This window comes from Microcebus murinus, chromosome 19 (genome assembly GCF_040939455.1).
Source record: "Microcebus murinus isolate Inina chromosome 19, M.murinus_Inina_mat1.0, whole genome shotgun sequence".
NCBI lineage: Eukaryota > Metazoa > Chordata > Mammalia > Primates > Cheirogaleidae > Microcebus > Microcebus murinus.
In genome coordinates, this window is record NC_134122.1 from 12,152,355 (window position 1) to 12,169,181 (window position 16,827).

Genomic DNA, 16,827 nt, shown 5'->3' on the forward strand with positions numbered 1-16,827 from the left:
GGAGGCTGCAGTGAGCTATGATGATGCCACTGCACTCCAGCCTGGGCAACAGAGGGAGAGACCCTGTCTCTAAAAAAAAGTAAAATAAACCAAATTTTAAAAATTAAAATAAAAAAATAAAATGGGGGAATGGCATACAGAAGAAGAGAAATTGTCATAAAAAATCCAGACCACACAGAGAAAAGGCAGAAATTAATAGGGGTTCAAACCAGACAGTATTTTGTACCAATTGTTATGTTGGGTAAATGTATAGGAGACACACAGGAGGACAAATGGCTGAGAAGAGGAACAATTAGCATTTGAAAGTAACAGAGTCCGTATTGGGTGACTAATGGCATTCTACCCCAGAAAGCTCAAAAGCACATGCTGTGAATTCAGTGGTCGGAGTGTGGCTGGCTATGGCACTGTGTTGGTTGAGACTCTTTGGGCTCCCAAGGGATAGAAATATGCTCAGTTTATTCAACATCTTAGTCCATTTGGGCTGCTATAACAAAAATATAAATTGAGTGGCTTATCAACAAAAAACATTTCTTTCTCATAGTTCTGGAGGCTGGGAAGTCCAAGATAAAAGTGCTAGTAGATTTGGTGTCTGGTTCCTTATAGACAGCACCTTCTTGCAGTGTTCTCACATGGAGGAAGAGACAAGGTAGCTCTCTGGAACCTCTTTTATAAGGGCACTGAGCCTGTTCATGAAGGCTCCACCCTCATGACCTAATCACCTCCTAACGCCCCCTGTCCCCAATATCATCACCTTGGAGATTAGGTTTCATCATCTGAATCTGGAAGGGACACAAAACATTCAGAGCATGGTACCTGTGTGACTAGAGTGGTTTTCTGTTTGTTTGTTTATTTGTTTGATTTTGTCAGGTTCAGCTACATTTTGCTGCAAGAACAACCAAACCCCAAATCTCAGTGGCTTACATCAGCAGTGGTTTGGTTTTCACTCATGTTACATGAACATTTCGATCAGCTGTGGCTCTCTGTCCCATGTTGTCTCTGCTCTGGGACTAAAGCTGACAGAGCTGCTTCTGTGTGAAACATCACCAGTTAGCATGACCAAAAAAAAAGAATACGGTGAACTGTGCTTTGACGTTTTAAGCATGTGTTCAGAAATGCCATATGTTAGTTCCATGCATTTCACTGAGCAGAGCAGTCACATGGTCAAACCTTCCTTCTAAAGAGGCCCAAAGTGTCTTTGAACCAGTGACTGTACAGGTAGAAGGGGTGGTAGGGAAACACAAAATCTCTCTGGCTGGTGGTAGAGCCACATCTCAGGAAGAACTGGACCATTGTTCATGGCTTTTCAGGACACAGGAGAGACTACAGTCATCTGACAACAGTTCTAGTTCTGTGTGGAACTCAGCTCCTTGGCATGCCTTCTTTTCCTGCTTGCTGCTTCTTTTTCTGCTGTTCTCTTCTAACAAATTCTCTCTCTTCCTCTCTCTGCCTTCAAGGTCTTCTATCTCTTGGCTTTTAAAGCTTTGTCCTTGTCTCTGGGCATCTCTCTCCTACCTTCTTCTCTCGGTAGTCCGACATACCAGCTCCCCAGAAGGAGAATCTGATTGAAATAGTTAGATGTGCCCAGGATAGATTATCCCTGGGCAGAACAATTGTTGGGCAGAACAACTGGACCAGAGCCTTTCATAGCCACTTTGCCATCTGAAAGTGGCTGCCCAAGGGCCTGATACACATTCCTGGTTCGATCACTTATAGTGATGGGGACATGGACAAAGGACAAAGAGCAGCAGTTAAGGACTGTGGACATAGCATGCACATAGAACACCCTTTCCCACATAGATATTTTCCACAATAAACTTCAGGATACCAGAGAACTCCCAGACATGACAAAACCAATCAATAACTATGATCCTAGAAATGAGCACCCACTTAGCCTATAACCAGAAGCCAAAATACTTATCACAGCAAACTTCAAACAGCTGTTCACGTTTTTTTCACCAAGTCAAAATTTCATCAGAGAAAAATAATACTTCTCAAAAGAAGTTCAAAACAGGCACCAATACCGTTGACTAAGACTTCCAGCCCAGGCCACGTGGTCATTTCTAAAAGTGTTCTTGATGAAAAGAAATAATACTGAAATAATTCTAACCTTTCCTGCCAGAATCTATTTTTTCCACTCCTTAGAGATTTTTTTCAAACAAAAGTTGATGGTATTTCTAATTTCCCTTATTGGTCAAGGCCAGGAAATGGAGTTTCTTCCCTCACTGACCAGAGCCGTTGTACTTTTTAAAAGACATTTAGGTATTTGATTAAGGAAAGGAAAGTGGCTATAATCAATGATTATGACAAGGGCAAAGAATGTAAAGAAAAAAAGGGGGGTTGTTTTACTGAATTATTCATAGCAGCAAATTTCAGTATCATGAGATCATCAAAGGACTTGTCAGGAGTTAGAAATAGTTTCCTGATACCAACTCTGGTTTATAATATTCTTCATTGTAATGGAATTTAACGAGCACCCAAAAGCCAGAAGGGAAAATTTTATGTTGCGTGGGACAGGATAAGAGAAGAAGCGGTCTTGTCGCCTCTACCCAGATTCCACATTTTACTTTTCTAATCAACCAACAGGTCAAAGACAGATTCCACATTGAATCTATATTTAAAGCTGGGACAGAATTTATTTTGGGCCATCATTTTACTCATGCACAAAACTCCTGATTTCTTTCAAAATTAAACACAGTGCACTGTTCTAGTTTAACTCTGTTCAACAGACATCTACTGAGGACCTACTAGGTGCCAAGCCCTGTGCTGAACACTAGAGATAAAGGAAATGAGCAAGACCTGGCCCCAGCGTTACTATTAATCCAAGGTCCAGCAACTACCACTCTCCAACTCCTGACCTGGGTAGGGACAGTGATGGGTGCAGACGACTAACTCCAGCTCCAGCTCCAGGTGTGGACCCTGAGAAGGCAGGTGAGATAATCCCACTTCTGGTAAAAATAATCTCCACCTAGACCTAAGCAAATCTGGTCCACATTTATGCTGGCCAAAGAGATTCACTGAATCAGGAATGGGCATGTGACCCGTTTCGGAGCGAGGAGATGGGAGACAAGAAGTGCTGGGGCTTCTGGGAAGTAATTGCCTTTGCTTTTCCAAAAGAGCTTGCCCATTCTCCTTCCGTTGCCAGAGGAGGTGGATGCAAAGCCCAGGCTGTGGTTGTGGCTGCTTTGCCACTTTGAGGAAAGCCAGTCTAAGGATAAAATGGACTCTGCCAGGGGCTTGGCAGAGAGGCAGACGAGAACCAGGTCCTCCTCGATTATAGCACCAAGCCCCTGAATCAAACCAATCCTGAAGCCTTCCCTCTCTACCTCAGGACCTTCTAGTTTCCTGAGTCAATAAATCCCCTTTATTATTTACACCAGTTTTCTATTAGTTAAAACACAATAAGTCCTAACCAAGACAGTTGCACAGTTTCCCTTCTGTCTTCTTTTGGTAACAGTGCCCTGAGTTTCTTTGGGGGATCCACCCTTCCCCAACTCTAAAGCTGTGTGCTTTGGGTGCTTAACAGCCCACTAAATTCCCCTAGTTCCAAGGACTTATTCTAAAGTAGGTAATTGACTGAGTTGGCTCAATGAGAAACTCTGGGTGACATTTTCTCTCTCCCTGCTGCACTGGAGCCTTACAGGACACAGGCTGGTGCCACAAGGGGAGGGCCCATTTCAGGGTGAAGCCAATCCAGAGGGAACAGAATCAAGAGATGGAGCGAGAGAACAAGTCATGAAGATATCATCTGGGCCACCAAATAAACTGGGCTGGAAGATCTCCCTGCGGGTCTCTCATCTACATTTTTAAAAAGGAAAAAAAAATCCGTTTTATACTTAAGTCAGTTTGAGTGGGGTTTTCTGTCACTTGCAGGACCTGCCCTCAAAGGATTAACTCCAGCAAATGTGAGCGTCTTAGCTCTGCATACTTAACACTTCCCAGCTGAAACAAACTCATTTGAGTTTGTACTTCTTTTTACTGCTAACAATATAAACCTTTTTTTTTAATCAAAAAAATTGCTTACAGTAAAAATCATTATCTTTACTCTGAGTGCCCAACTTATTTTCAGAGATGCATTGGAAACAATTTCCAAGTGAAGTTTACAATGCAGCCACTGAGCCAGCTCTGTTTAATAGAGCAGTTCAATTAAATTCTAATTAAGTTCTGATCTCTTGTGTTCCAATTAAGCTAATCCAAAGGCATGGCTGAATGTCAAGGAATTGCTTAAGAACATCAACCTAACTGTAATGTTTAATTTTTATGATGATATTTATCTCTCAAACTTAATTATTTCCTGTGGAATACAACCAGTGCATGGTAGAACAGGAATGGGATTGTGGCCTTTTAACCAACCTTTTGTCTAAAGAGAATGCTGAAGTTCTATTTTAACAATTGCACAGTTGATTTCCTGCCATAGAACCTTCTTCCCCCTCCAACTCATGTAGACTCTTGCCAGCTCAGGGGCACCAGGGAAGGCAGCTCACACTATATTAGGAAGATCAGAAAGGTCAATGTCAACGCACATTCAGTAAGGAGAGGGCAGGTCTTCATAAAAACTCTACTCCCACAAAAACTCCTTTCTCAGGATGAAAATCATTTGCAAACCCAGCTTCACAGTCATGCCTCCAAGAAACTAAGAGGGCTGGAGCAACCCCGCAAGGCCTGCTCTCTGCCTGGAGAAGGCATGTCAAGGCCTGTGTGAACAGAAGCTTCTGGCAAAGGCTCCAATGATACGCCTGTCCTGATAAATCAACACTATCCCCAGCCTGACACTGAATTGATCCTTTCTCTTACTGTCGACCTGGACCCATCTCTCCTCCCTCTGGTTTTTCACTTGCTCACATTTGCCTCTCTCCTTCAAGCATAATTCTCAGTAACGATGGCTACAACTTACTGTACTTAACACACACCATCTCATTCAATCCCCTGACAACCCTGGTGAGGTGGGTGCTATGATTATCACCCTCCTCATTTAACAGGTAAGAAAAGTGAGGCTTACAGAGTTTAAGGAATCTTCCTTGCTTTGGCTAACGTCATGTGCAAAAGTGACACTACATCAGCTCTGAGACTCAGGCTCACGAGGCCTTGAGGGTGTCCACTGGAATCCCAGCAACCCTGCCTGGCTGCAATATGAACAACCTAGGGTTAATCTGATGGAGGATGAGAGACCAAGTGGAACAAAGATGATCCATCCCAGCTGAGGCCATCCTAGACCAGCCAGCACCCAGTCTACCTGGTAGCTGACCACAGACACATGAATGAACCTAGCGAAGGCAAGAAGAACCTCCCAGCCAAGTCCAGCCCAAATTGCGCATTTGCAGAATAGTGAGCTAAATAAATGGTTGCAATGTTAAGCCACTAACTTTTGAGGTAGTTTGTTATGCAGCACAAAGTTAACTGGTGCAGTGTATAAATAACTGAAATGCAATTTATGGCCAAATGATCATGTTCCCCCTCATTGGCAGTTAGTCAAGACTGCTACCACCGCCATCTGGCGTAAAGCCATACCTCTGAAAGCAAGAGGACAAAGCTTCAGGCCACAGAAGCAAAATCCTGCCACAAAGCCACTGCCCTTTATTTTGTAAAAGAGCTGTGGGGTCACCCTCAGGTCAGAGCCTGTTGACTTTCTTTGTAAAGCCTTGTTCTTTGAGGATGACTTTGATTTTTAGAAACAAAAGCAACTCCTAGCCAAGTTTGGGAAATGAAGTGATCAATGCTCTTTTTGTTAAAAAGAAAAAAGAAGCATGACTGTAAAGTTATAATAAGATTTTCTTGTGTGGCTTACAAACTGGATCTGACAGCAATTCCAAGAGTCACAATGGGAAATATTTTCAGCACCCACTGCCTTATCACCATGAGACATGGTAGGAAAGAATGCCAGGCTCTGGAGTTCAAAGCCTGGCCCTTCTTCTTAGTAGCCACAGGAACTTGGGCACCTCTCTGGGCCTCGGTTTCCTCAATTACCAAATGGAGAAGATAAAACCACCCCTTCTCAGGATTATTGTGACAATTAAATGAGATCATAATGTGAAATGATGCCTGGCATATAAGAAGTATTTGACAAATAAATGTCATTAAAAAAATGATCACCATAGTTGGGTAAGGTCAGCCTTCCAACACTCACTTAGATGGTAACCGGTAATGGTAGATCATTACAAAACAGCCCCTCACTTTGAGCCATATTTCATATTTAGGTGCTACATTCCAAGATGCGAAATTGGGTTCTGCTATCTGGACCTATTTAAATGTCATGATATTCAACTAAATATAATAAGGTCAAGTTGAAAATCCAGTTTCCTCCACTCCTAGATATCTATACCAGAGAAATGAAAATGTACATCCACAAAAAGAGTTGTATGCAAATGTTCACAGCAGCATTATTCACAACAGCCAAAAAGGAGAAACAACCTCCAGGCAAAATGTGGTATCTCCATACATTGGATTATTTGGTGACAAACATGAGGCACTGATACCTACTACAACATGGGACCTCAAAAACATTGCACTAATAAACCACATGGAAATCATACATATTGTGTGATTCTATTTACAGGAAATATTCAGAAAAGGGATCTACTTTCTATAGGTAGATCAATGGTTACCTGGGACTGAGAGTAGGAATGGAGAATGACTCAACTGGGCATGAGAGATTTTTTGGGCGAGGTAATGGAAATGTTCCAAATTTAGATTGTTGTGATAGTTGCACAACTCTGTAAATTTGCTCCACTTAAAATGAGTAGATTTTTAAAATCTTTTTTTAAAAAGTTATGGTAAAATACACATAACATAATTTACCATCTTAACTATTTTTTAATGTACAGTTCAGTAGTGTTAAGTACATTCACACTGTTGTGCAACCAATCTCTAGAATTCTTTTCATCTTGCAAAACTGAAACTCTATGCCCATTAAACAACAATAACTCATTCTCCTCTCCCCTAGCCCCTGACAACCACCATTTTACTTTATATCTCTGTGAATTTAACTACTCTAGGTACCTCACATAAGTAGAATCATATAGTATTTGTCTTTTCATGACTGGCTTATTTTACTTCACATAATGTCCTCAAGGTTCATCCACGTTGTAGCATGTGTCAGGACTTCCTTTTTTAAGGCTTAAGACTCTTCCTGTGTGTGTGTGTGTGTGTGCGTGTGTGTGTGCACCCACATTTTCTTTATCCATTCATCCATTTATGGACACTTGGGTATAATAAGTGGATTTAATGATACGTAAATTAACCTCAATAAAGAGGTTAAAAAGAGATTTTATTTATATATCTTCCATTGATAGACTTTTAAGGTCATTTCTATTTTTTAATATTTCAAACAATGTTCCATTTAATGTCCTTCAGGGCGAGAGTTTTTCTAGCCATGGTATAGATTTAGGAGTGAAATTTCTAGGTTATAAGTTACGTGTATTTTCAATCTTACTAGGCTCTGCTAACTTTCTCTCCAGGAGAAATTATATACTAATGCATGAACGTTCCCTTCTCTACAGCTTCATCCATTCCTTATATTGTCAAACTTTTAAATTTTTGCTGATCTGTGAGCAATGATCTCCCTGTGGTTTTATTTTTATTTCCCTCAACATTATTGAAGTTAAGCATTAAATTTGCTTTCTGCTCTCTAGGTCTCCTTTTTTGTGAACTTTCTGATTATATGCTTTATTTTTCTATTGCATTGCTCTTTTTCTTTTTCACACTGATTTGCAGGAATTCCCTATAGTGTAGATACAGATGTAACCTGTTACATATGTTCCAAGTATGTAGAACAGATTAGTAGATGAGTTCAGCCAACTAAAGGCAGAGATCAAATAGGAGATGCAAAGTTCCTGGACTAGGAGGTTTCCAGAGATTATGGGTAGCCTGAGATGGGGGCCACCGTGATATTCATTATTGCTATTCTGCGAGTGCTTACAACAGCACATAATAATAATAATAACAGTGAGTTGTTTACTGAGAACTCGCCATGTGCCAGGTGCAGTGCTGAGCAATTCCCCAAACGATCTAGCCTGATGACCAGAACAAGCCAGTGAGGCAGATGTTAATATTATTGTCCCTCTTTCATGCGTGAGAAAACTGAGGGTTCAGCCAGTGATGTGAGGTTGTTCAAGTGAGGGGCCCAGCTCGATCTGATTCTAATACATTGTTCTTAAAAAATTTATTTTATAGAAACAATACATATACATAAAGAATCCATCAAATAACATAAAAATAGCCCTAGCTCTACACCTCCTCACATAAAGGGTCCAAAAAACATTTGTTGAATGAATGAACCAAGGAATCATTGCCATATATGTATGTCGACAAAATTCGCAGGTAGATAAAGGCAGCAAAGAAGGGAACGGTTTCCCACCTGAGGCCCACTGAACAGGAAGCTCACAACTGGAGTCCCAGGTGTGTAAAGTAATATAAGGGAGGCTTTCCATGGAAGTATTGTTTAGGAACCTGCAGCCCCGAGGCCACATGTGGCCTTCTGGATCCTTGAGTGCAGCCTTTTGACTGGATCCAAACTTCACAGAACAAATTCCTTTATTAAAGTTTGGATTCAGTCAAGGGGCTGCACTTGGGGATCTGAAGGGCCACATGTGGCATTCAGGCTGCAGGTTCCCCACCCCTGGTTTAGAATATTGAGAAATTAGAAACTTCTGTGTCCAATAACAGGTAATCAGTTCAGGGCATCAAGGTGAAGCCCCACTGTGAAAGTCCATGTGGTTGTTACTACTGGTATAAGGAAAGATGTTTCTGATTTATTGTTATGTCCAAAAAAAAAAAAAAAAAAAAAAAAAAAGCAAAGCAAAAAACACCAGGTTGCAGACAGTGGGTATAATGTAAAAAAAAAAAAAAAGTATTAATATGCAGTAAATATGCATGTGTGTATATGAATTTTCAAAACCCTAGAGAGATTTTAAACACATTAACAGGGCTATGACCAATGTGGGTTTTTGTGTTTGCTTATTGGTAGTTTCTAATTTTTCTACACTGAACAAGTAGCACTTGTGTAATTACTACTCTTCCCTCAAAAAAAAAAAAAAGTCAGGTGTGGTGGCTCACTCCTGAATCCCAAGACTAGGAAGCTGAAGCAGGAGGATCACTTGAGGCCAGAAGTTCAAGACCAGCCTGGCCAACACAGTGAGACCACCCCCCATCTCTACAAAAACTTTTTAAAAAAATTAGCCAAGTGAAGTGATGTGAACAGCTGTAGTTCTAGCTACGTGGGAGGCCGAGGCAGGAGTTTGAGACCACAGTGAGCTATGATTGTGTCACTGCACTCCAGCCTGGGCGACAGGGCAAGACCCTGTCTTTCCAAAAAAAAAAAAAAAATTGCCCAAAAGTCCAGAGTCCTTTAAAGGAAGTTAGAGTCAAAAGCCAGCATTCCCAAGAACAAATTCCAAGTCCAAAGGCCAGGTGAGGCAGCATCTGGAAGTGGGGTGAGGGAATACAGTCTGGTGGAGAAAGCAGAGGAAGAGAGCCCAGGAGCCAGTAGGACACTGCTAACAAGGCTTGTGAACAGCCTGGGGGTGCAGACAGGTGGACTTCAGCCACCACCATTTGGGTTAAGAGGCCACTTCCTGTAGTTAAGAGCTGAGGCTTAGACTTCTCAACCTCAGAAATAAATTTCTGTTGTTTATAAGCTACCCAGTTGATGGTATTTTGTTATATAGCAGCTCTAACAGCCTAAGACACTATGTGATATGATGGATGTGTTAATTAGCTTGATTGTGGTAATCATTTCACAATGTATAGGTATATCAAATCATCTCATTATAGCCCTTCCTTATATACAATATTTAATTGATAATTATGCCTCAAAAAAGCTATAGGGAAAAAAAAGGTACATCACTAATGGTAGCGGTTATGTTCCCAAGAGTATGATACAGGGGGCTTTGGGTTGTCTTGCTGGGCCTGAGGTTGAAGGGTTGACAGACAGCAAATAGCTAAGAATTACAGACCAGGAACTCACAGGAGAAGTTAAGAATACAAATCAGAGGTAACCAGCTGGTGAAATCTAGCTCACAGATGTGTTCTGTTTGGCATGTTGCATTTAAGTTTTTGAAGTTAATTGTCAACACTTAAAAATTCAGACTGACAGCCAAAGCACTGTGCCTCATGCCTATAATCCTAGCACTCTGGGAGGCTGAGGCAGGAGGTTCACTTGAGGACAGTAGTTCAAGACCAGCCTGAACAAGAGTGAGACCCTATCTCTAAGGAAAACAGAAAAAATTAGCCAGGCATGGTGGTGCATTCCTGTAGTCCCAGCTACTCAAGAAGCTGAGGAAGGAGGATCCCTTGAGCCCAGGAGTTTGAGACCAGCTTGGGCAACACAAGGAGATCCTGTCTCAAAGAAAAAAAAATGAGACAGTTCATGATAAAATCTGGGGGCTTGTACTGAAAACTTCGAAGATGTGGCCACACTGAACCCATGCTCCTGCAAGGCGACAATCGGCAGGAAAGGAAAGCACAGCAGCTGCCTCCTCCAGACCCCTGTTGTTACCCCAGGCCCATTTCATGACCTGCCTGGCCCTGCAGCCCTTGGAATGTTTCCCCCTCAAGATGCACAGGGTGGATCCCCTCGGAGACGTCCACGTCCTCATCCCCGGAACCTGTGACTATGTTACCTTACGTGGCAAAGAACTCTGCCCATGTTATCAAATCAAGGATCTTGGGATGAGGAGATTAACCTGGATTATCCAGGTGGGCCCAGTGTAGTCACGAGGGGCCTGATACGGGAGGCAGCAGGATCAGAGTCAGAGGAGATGTGAGGACGAAAGCAGAGGTTGTAGTGAAGATGAGAGAGAGGAAGGAATGCAACTGGCCTGCAGAAGCTGGGAAAAGCAAAGAAATAGATTCTCCCCTGAGTCTCCAGAAGGACTACAGCCCTACAGACCAGACCCACTTAGACTTTGAAACTTGAAGTATTCCATGCACCGCAATAGGACAGGATTGTCCCACACAATCAAGAACTGTCCTGCATCCTAAATATTTTCAAATATTCCACTGGATATTGGTTAAAAAAAAAACAACTTGTGTATAATCATCTGAACCTAGAATTGAACTCCATTAACATCTGAATGTAATGTCTTTTTGCATGGTTTTAATACACATTACTTTTTCCAGGAAAGCGACTATCACATACGTCAAGAGAAAATTGTATTTTGTTCTATCGAGAACATAAGAGTTTTCCACCATTTCAGAAAATCCTATCACCAAGGGCAACACCACTTATAGCGTTTGAGTGACTGACATAACACAGGTGATTCAGCTTGCCTTTTGTAGCTGTTGTATGCGTGGTGATTCTATATATAGGTATAAGCAAGTGACTACTTCTTATTTTCTAGTGTCGTTTTACCTGAACATTTAAAAAAGAAAATATGCATTACTTATAAATTATTTGCATTTTATTTCTCCTTTATATTATATTATAGTTCACTAGAATATAAATGGTCACTATATATTTTTTGGAAATTTACTGTGTAGATAGATGTGACAGCTTATCATGATAATGGCCCCTAATTAATCATACCTCCTAGGTCCATACCCCTTTGCAATGTGATTTTGCTACATCTACCAGAAGTAGAAAAGATACAGTCTATTTTTCAACTGCTTAGGGGTTGTTTTGACCAATGCAATGCGGTAGAATTAATGCTGGCGTTCCAGAAGGCCTAGGCTTTGCACTTCTGCCTCTGTGCTCTTGGAAAGCTGCCCTGAGACGGCCACACTGTAAAGGAGCCGGTGTGCCCACTGGAGGATGAGAGGCCACACAGGCAAGAGCCTACGCGCCCCAGCCCACAGCCAGCACCAAGGCCCCAGGCACGTGAGTGAGGCTGAATTGGACTTTCTAGCCCAGCGCCGTCATGACCATAGCCACACAAGCAAGCCCAAGAGAGACCAGCAGGACCGCCCAGTCAGCCCACAGAATCAGGAGAAATAACAAATTGCTGTTATTTTAAGCCACAAAGTTTTCAGGCAGTTTAGTTTACAATGCAGCAATCAGGTAACTGAGGAATAGGTTACATCATCTGAGCACTTCATTTCAAGATAGCAAGAAGGGCACTATACGATGCTTTGACAACGGAGCATTGGGCCCAATAGGGTGGAGGGTCACTGCTCCAATTATTTCCCTCTGCCCTTAACATAAAACCCACGCTCTTTACCAGCCAACCCGATGCAGGCTGCAAGGCCCTGTGCGATACGGCCACTACTGGGCTGACCCTGCCAAAATCACTTCCTATCTCTTTTGCTCTGCCCCACCCAGGCTGGCCTCTTTTTCTGTCTCTGGAATAGGTTACTGAACTTGGCAGTACTGGGTCATTCATTAAGTGAACTTGAAAAGAGCTGTATCGGAGCATTTGGAGGCCAGACTGCCACAATAAAGAGAATGAGCGGCAAAAAGGTGGAGGTGAGGTGATTCACCTGCGTGTCAGGGAAAAGAAAGGGGAAGAAGAGAAAGTAACCCAGCGTGGGTAGCAGGGTCAAATACGCTGATTTGAAGATGTTATTTATCTATAACTTCTATCTTTTCCGATTACAAAAGTAACTCATGAATATTTTAAAATTTTAAAATATTGTCAAAATACTGGAATATCATATAGGACAGCAAAGTGCCCAAAACTTTCATCTCGTTCCCAACTTACACATGATTCTTCCTTTATTGGCTAACAGATTTAGACACTATTATCTGCATTCCGTTACCTTTGGCTTGGTCTACACGTGCTGCATAAATCAGTGGACACAGGAAACGTATTACACAATATCTATTGTTGGCCCACAGATGTGTTTCCACCAGCTATTTGTACAAAGCAATCATTTTCCATTCTATTCTTTATCTTTCACAAAGTATTAACGTATTTGTTTAACACAATATAAAACACTGCTAGCACTCGGCTAATTTCACAGCAAAACTAGAAGGCCCACTGACTTTACTTATAGATTATTAATTTCATGTCATACAGATGTCACTTATATCTTCTCTATGACTTTTCTTTAGACATGGTTTTTTAGACATCTGTAGAAGGGTTAAATAGATCTATTTTGCTTGCTAAATTCATACCATGAAATGCACAGCATCTTGATCTAAGTCTCAGGCTGAGATAGTTCATGGAAATTATCTGCTTAAAGTTTATTCTCCCAATTGTAATCTCCTCTAAAAAATAAGGGATAGAGGAGATTAAATAAATAAATAATTTTATTTATTTATTAAATAAGCTTTTATTGTGAACATGCAAAAGAGTTAAATATCTAAGGATGAACAAACTACTTGGTTAGGAACTTTATTAAATTCATAATATTTAAAATAACATATATAAAAGAATCAGAAGATTAGTGAATCAAAATAATCAAGCTGGCACAGCTTGTCGGGGACAGACGCAGGTTGGAAGCAGAGTCTGCCTGATTCTGGAGGATGGGTTTGGAACCACTGGACCATTTACCATGTTCTGCCTCATCAGTTTGCATAATACAGCTACACCTACACCCATGCACACCACACATCACACACCAGGCATGTGTACAACCGTCCAAGTGCTCTATGGCATAAGAATTCGGTGTTACCTCCTACCATCTCTCCCTGTGCTCTATCCCCCTGGCCTTCCTTGGAATTTCATAGTACTCACAGGACAACCTAGCGAAAAGCTGCCTAGCTTCTCACCCTTCTCCACAGCCTCCAGACCCATCCTTCATATCAGAATCTGCCCTCTGCTTCTGGCAAGCTGTTAGACCAACTGCCAGCCTGGGGTAGTGGTCAAACTCTTAGACTCAGGATCCAGACTGCTTGGTTTGAATCCTGGGTCTGCCACTTCGCAGGTGTGCACTTGAGCTTCTTGGTTAGCCTCAGTGCTATACAGCCCTTATCTGTAAGACGGTGATAATAGTACCCACCTCCAAGGATTGCTGGGAAGATTAAATGAGTTTCTACAGGTAAAGTAATAGAACGATGTCTTGCACAAAGTAAGGGCTCCAAAAGTGCTAACACCTACTATTCTTGAATACTAGCCTTTTGTTCAACCCTCTGGCTCTCCATTGTTTATGAGGCCCCTTTAATTTTTAGGGGACTTGCTCCTTGCTCTAGCTCCAGGGGGCCCAACAGACCTGGGCAGCCTCCCCATCATCTCTTGCACTCCAGAGGCAGTAGCCCCAAACACTGCAGGTACAGTTAATAAATCACCTCCTGTATGTAACAGCTACGGCAAACTGACAGAAAGGTCACTGACCTCCACAGAACTCCTGTCTTAAAAGCAGGCTCTGACTTTGGAGAGACCATATTCATTCATTCATTCAATACATATTTATTGGGGCCCTACTGTGTTCCAGGCACTGTGGGGGGCTACATCGTAGAACAAAACAGAAAATAATAAAAGCAAGTATAAATAAATAGTAGTCAGCATGTTAAGGGCAAAATACAAATCAGCACTTATTCCTCAGAAACTTAATATAAATGCTATTTCAAGATATAATATGAATGGCCCCAATGAACAATGAATTACGCTGCTAGGTAAGAGCCGTTCGGAGCCAAGTACAGTTGTGGGTGATAGATAAGAATGCTCCGGTTATGTAATTTTGGGGGGAGGCCAGTTATCCTCCAGTTCAAGCATCTAATCCCAATGACAGGACGTGAAGAACAGCTGAATCAAGAAAATGCAAATCTCTCCCGCAGATCTGGGTGATTGGCTTTCCACTTGGGTCTGACAAATGTTGAGATGGCAATAATGTAATTTTTAAACCTTCAAAAATATTCAGAAATAACCACAAAAGACTATATGACCAGGGGGGTAAAAATGGAAGCAATTAGATTTAATTAAGAAATCCTAAAGCCGGGCGTGGTGGCTCATGCCTGTAATCCTAGCACTCTGGGAGGCCAAGGTGGGAGGCCGAGGTGGAAGGATCATTTGAGCTCAGGAGTTTCAGACTGGCCTGAGGAAGAGTGACACCCTGTTTCTACTAAAGAAATAGAAAGAAATTAGCTGGACAACTAAAAAAAATATATATGTATACATATATATATATTAGCTGGGCATGGTGGTGCATGCCTATAGTCCCAGCTACTTGGGAGACTAAGGCAGGAAGATCGCTTGAGCCCAGGAGTTTGAGGTTGCTGTGAGCTAGGCTGACACCATGGCACTCTAGCCTGAGCAACAGAGTGAGATTCTGTCTCAAAAAAAAAAAAATCCTAAGTCCGGAAATGAAAAATGTTAATAGTCGTTTACCTTCTTTGCATATTTGTAGCCTTCAAAATACTGAGCTTCCTGGCAAAGCCTGGACGGAAGAGAGGTAGGAAACTAACAATCCTGGGTGTCTGTGAGCATCATTACATACTTTTCCTCTTCTTCCCAGTGACAGTAGCAGCTCTGTCATTCCCTCAATAGTCAAGGAAACTGAGGCTCACAGATCACGTAAGACCTCACTGCAAGGAAGTGGTCGAGCAGGATTAAGAACTCCAGAGTGCCTAACTGCCTTTAAAGTGTATCCATTCTTGCAAGTGAACAGTTTTAAGAACATACATTTTCTAGATGCCTTGATCATTCATTATAAAATTTAAACTTTACTGCTCCATTCAAGCACCTGCAGCAGTTGATGTTTAGATTGTTTTCATTTAGTCTCAGAAGCAGCTCATCTGCAGGATGTCAAATATGAAAAATGAGTTGGCACAAGGATGCCTCATTAATCTCTAATACAAATAGAAATTTCTCTGATTCTTTAAGAGCATTTTATCACTGCCTGGAGGCTGGAAACTGTTTGTAGCCCCCTCGTTATAAAATTATTTATGGGCAAATAATAGATATGCAAACTTCAATGTGAAATCTTAATTACTGCCCTTTCAGCTAATTTTTTGTGCCCTATGAAAGGGTATAAATCAGAAGAGTAACTGCCGAATAAATTAAAATAAAGGCTGCACAACGGAATATAGCTGCCTCAAGGTCTGGAAATCAATTCCCAACACCGGATCCACTCCTGCCATTTCTCCTCCTTCATTCTTACATCCCAGGAGTGAAAAAAACAGAAGGGGGAGAATGATGACCTTAGCTCATCATTATCCTTCACCTACCAAAGGTTTACTACTAGTCTGTGGTTTTCTGGAGGACGGGGACATGTCTTATCCTTTCTGTCCCCAGGGCCTGGCCCCATAATCAGCATATAGTAGGGCTTAATGAATGTTTGTTGAACAGAACTAAACCCAGGTGACTTAACCTACTGGCAGATATTCTTTACATGTATGCAAACAAAGATTATTCCATTGTACTCATTTCATTGTCTAATCATTATATTCCATACTTTATTCAATCTAACAAAAAGCACAGCACACTGAATATACTTCGGTAAATAGCAAGGTAAGAAAAAAGTTATATGATCACTGAAATATGACCTGTGAAATGGTCTGGTCTTCCTCACTTAGCAGCAGAAACTGAAACCAGAGAGATCTGACAATGGCAGGGCCAGACTGAGAGTTCTGCTCTCTGACCTTCCCCCAACCTTACTCCCATCCCACTCAGCCACACCTTGCACCTGTTTGACAACACATATAGGAGAAGTTCCGTCATGAATAGTGAACAAGAATTAAGTTGTTAGGGAAAGCCAAATGAGCAAATGAAAATTAGTTAAGAATTAGATGCAGTTTAGACTTTATAACCTAAGGCAAGTAGCAATCTGTTCTCCAGAAAATAGCTGTGAATGAAGAAAAATCAGTATTTCTGGGAGCTGTTTAGAGGATGGCTTCCAACTCTCACTTACTAGGAGGGATGAAAGCGCAAGCTCTAGGGTCATCTGGACCTTGGTTGCTGATGTGCTCTGTCGCTTCCTAACTGGGTGATCTTGAGTAATGCTAAACTTCTCTGAGTT

At 41.7% G+C, this 16,827-nt stretch overlaps 1 protein-coding gene across 4 annotated transcripts in view; it reads right to left on the minus strand.

Annotated features, from left to right (window-relative positions):
* IQCK (IQ motif containing K) overlaps nucleotides 1-16,827 on the minus strand; it is a 107,283-nt gene that overhangs the window by 76,606 nt on the left and 13,850 nt on the right. The gene's annotated exons all lie outside the window — the stretch shown is intronic.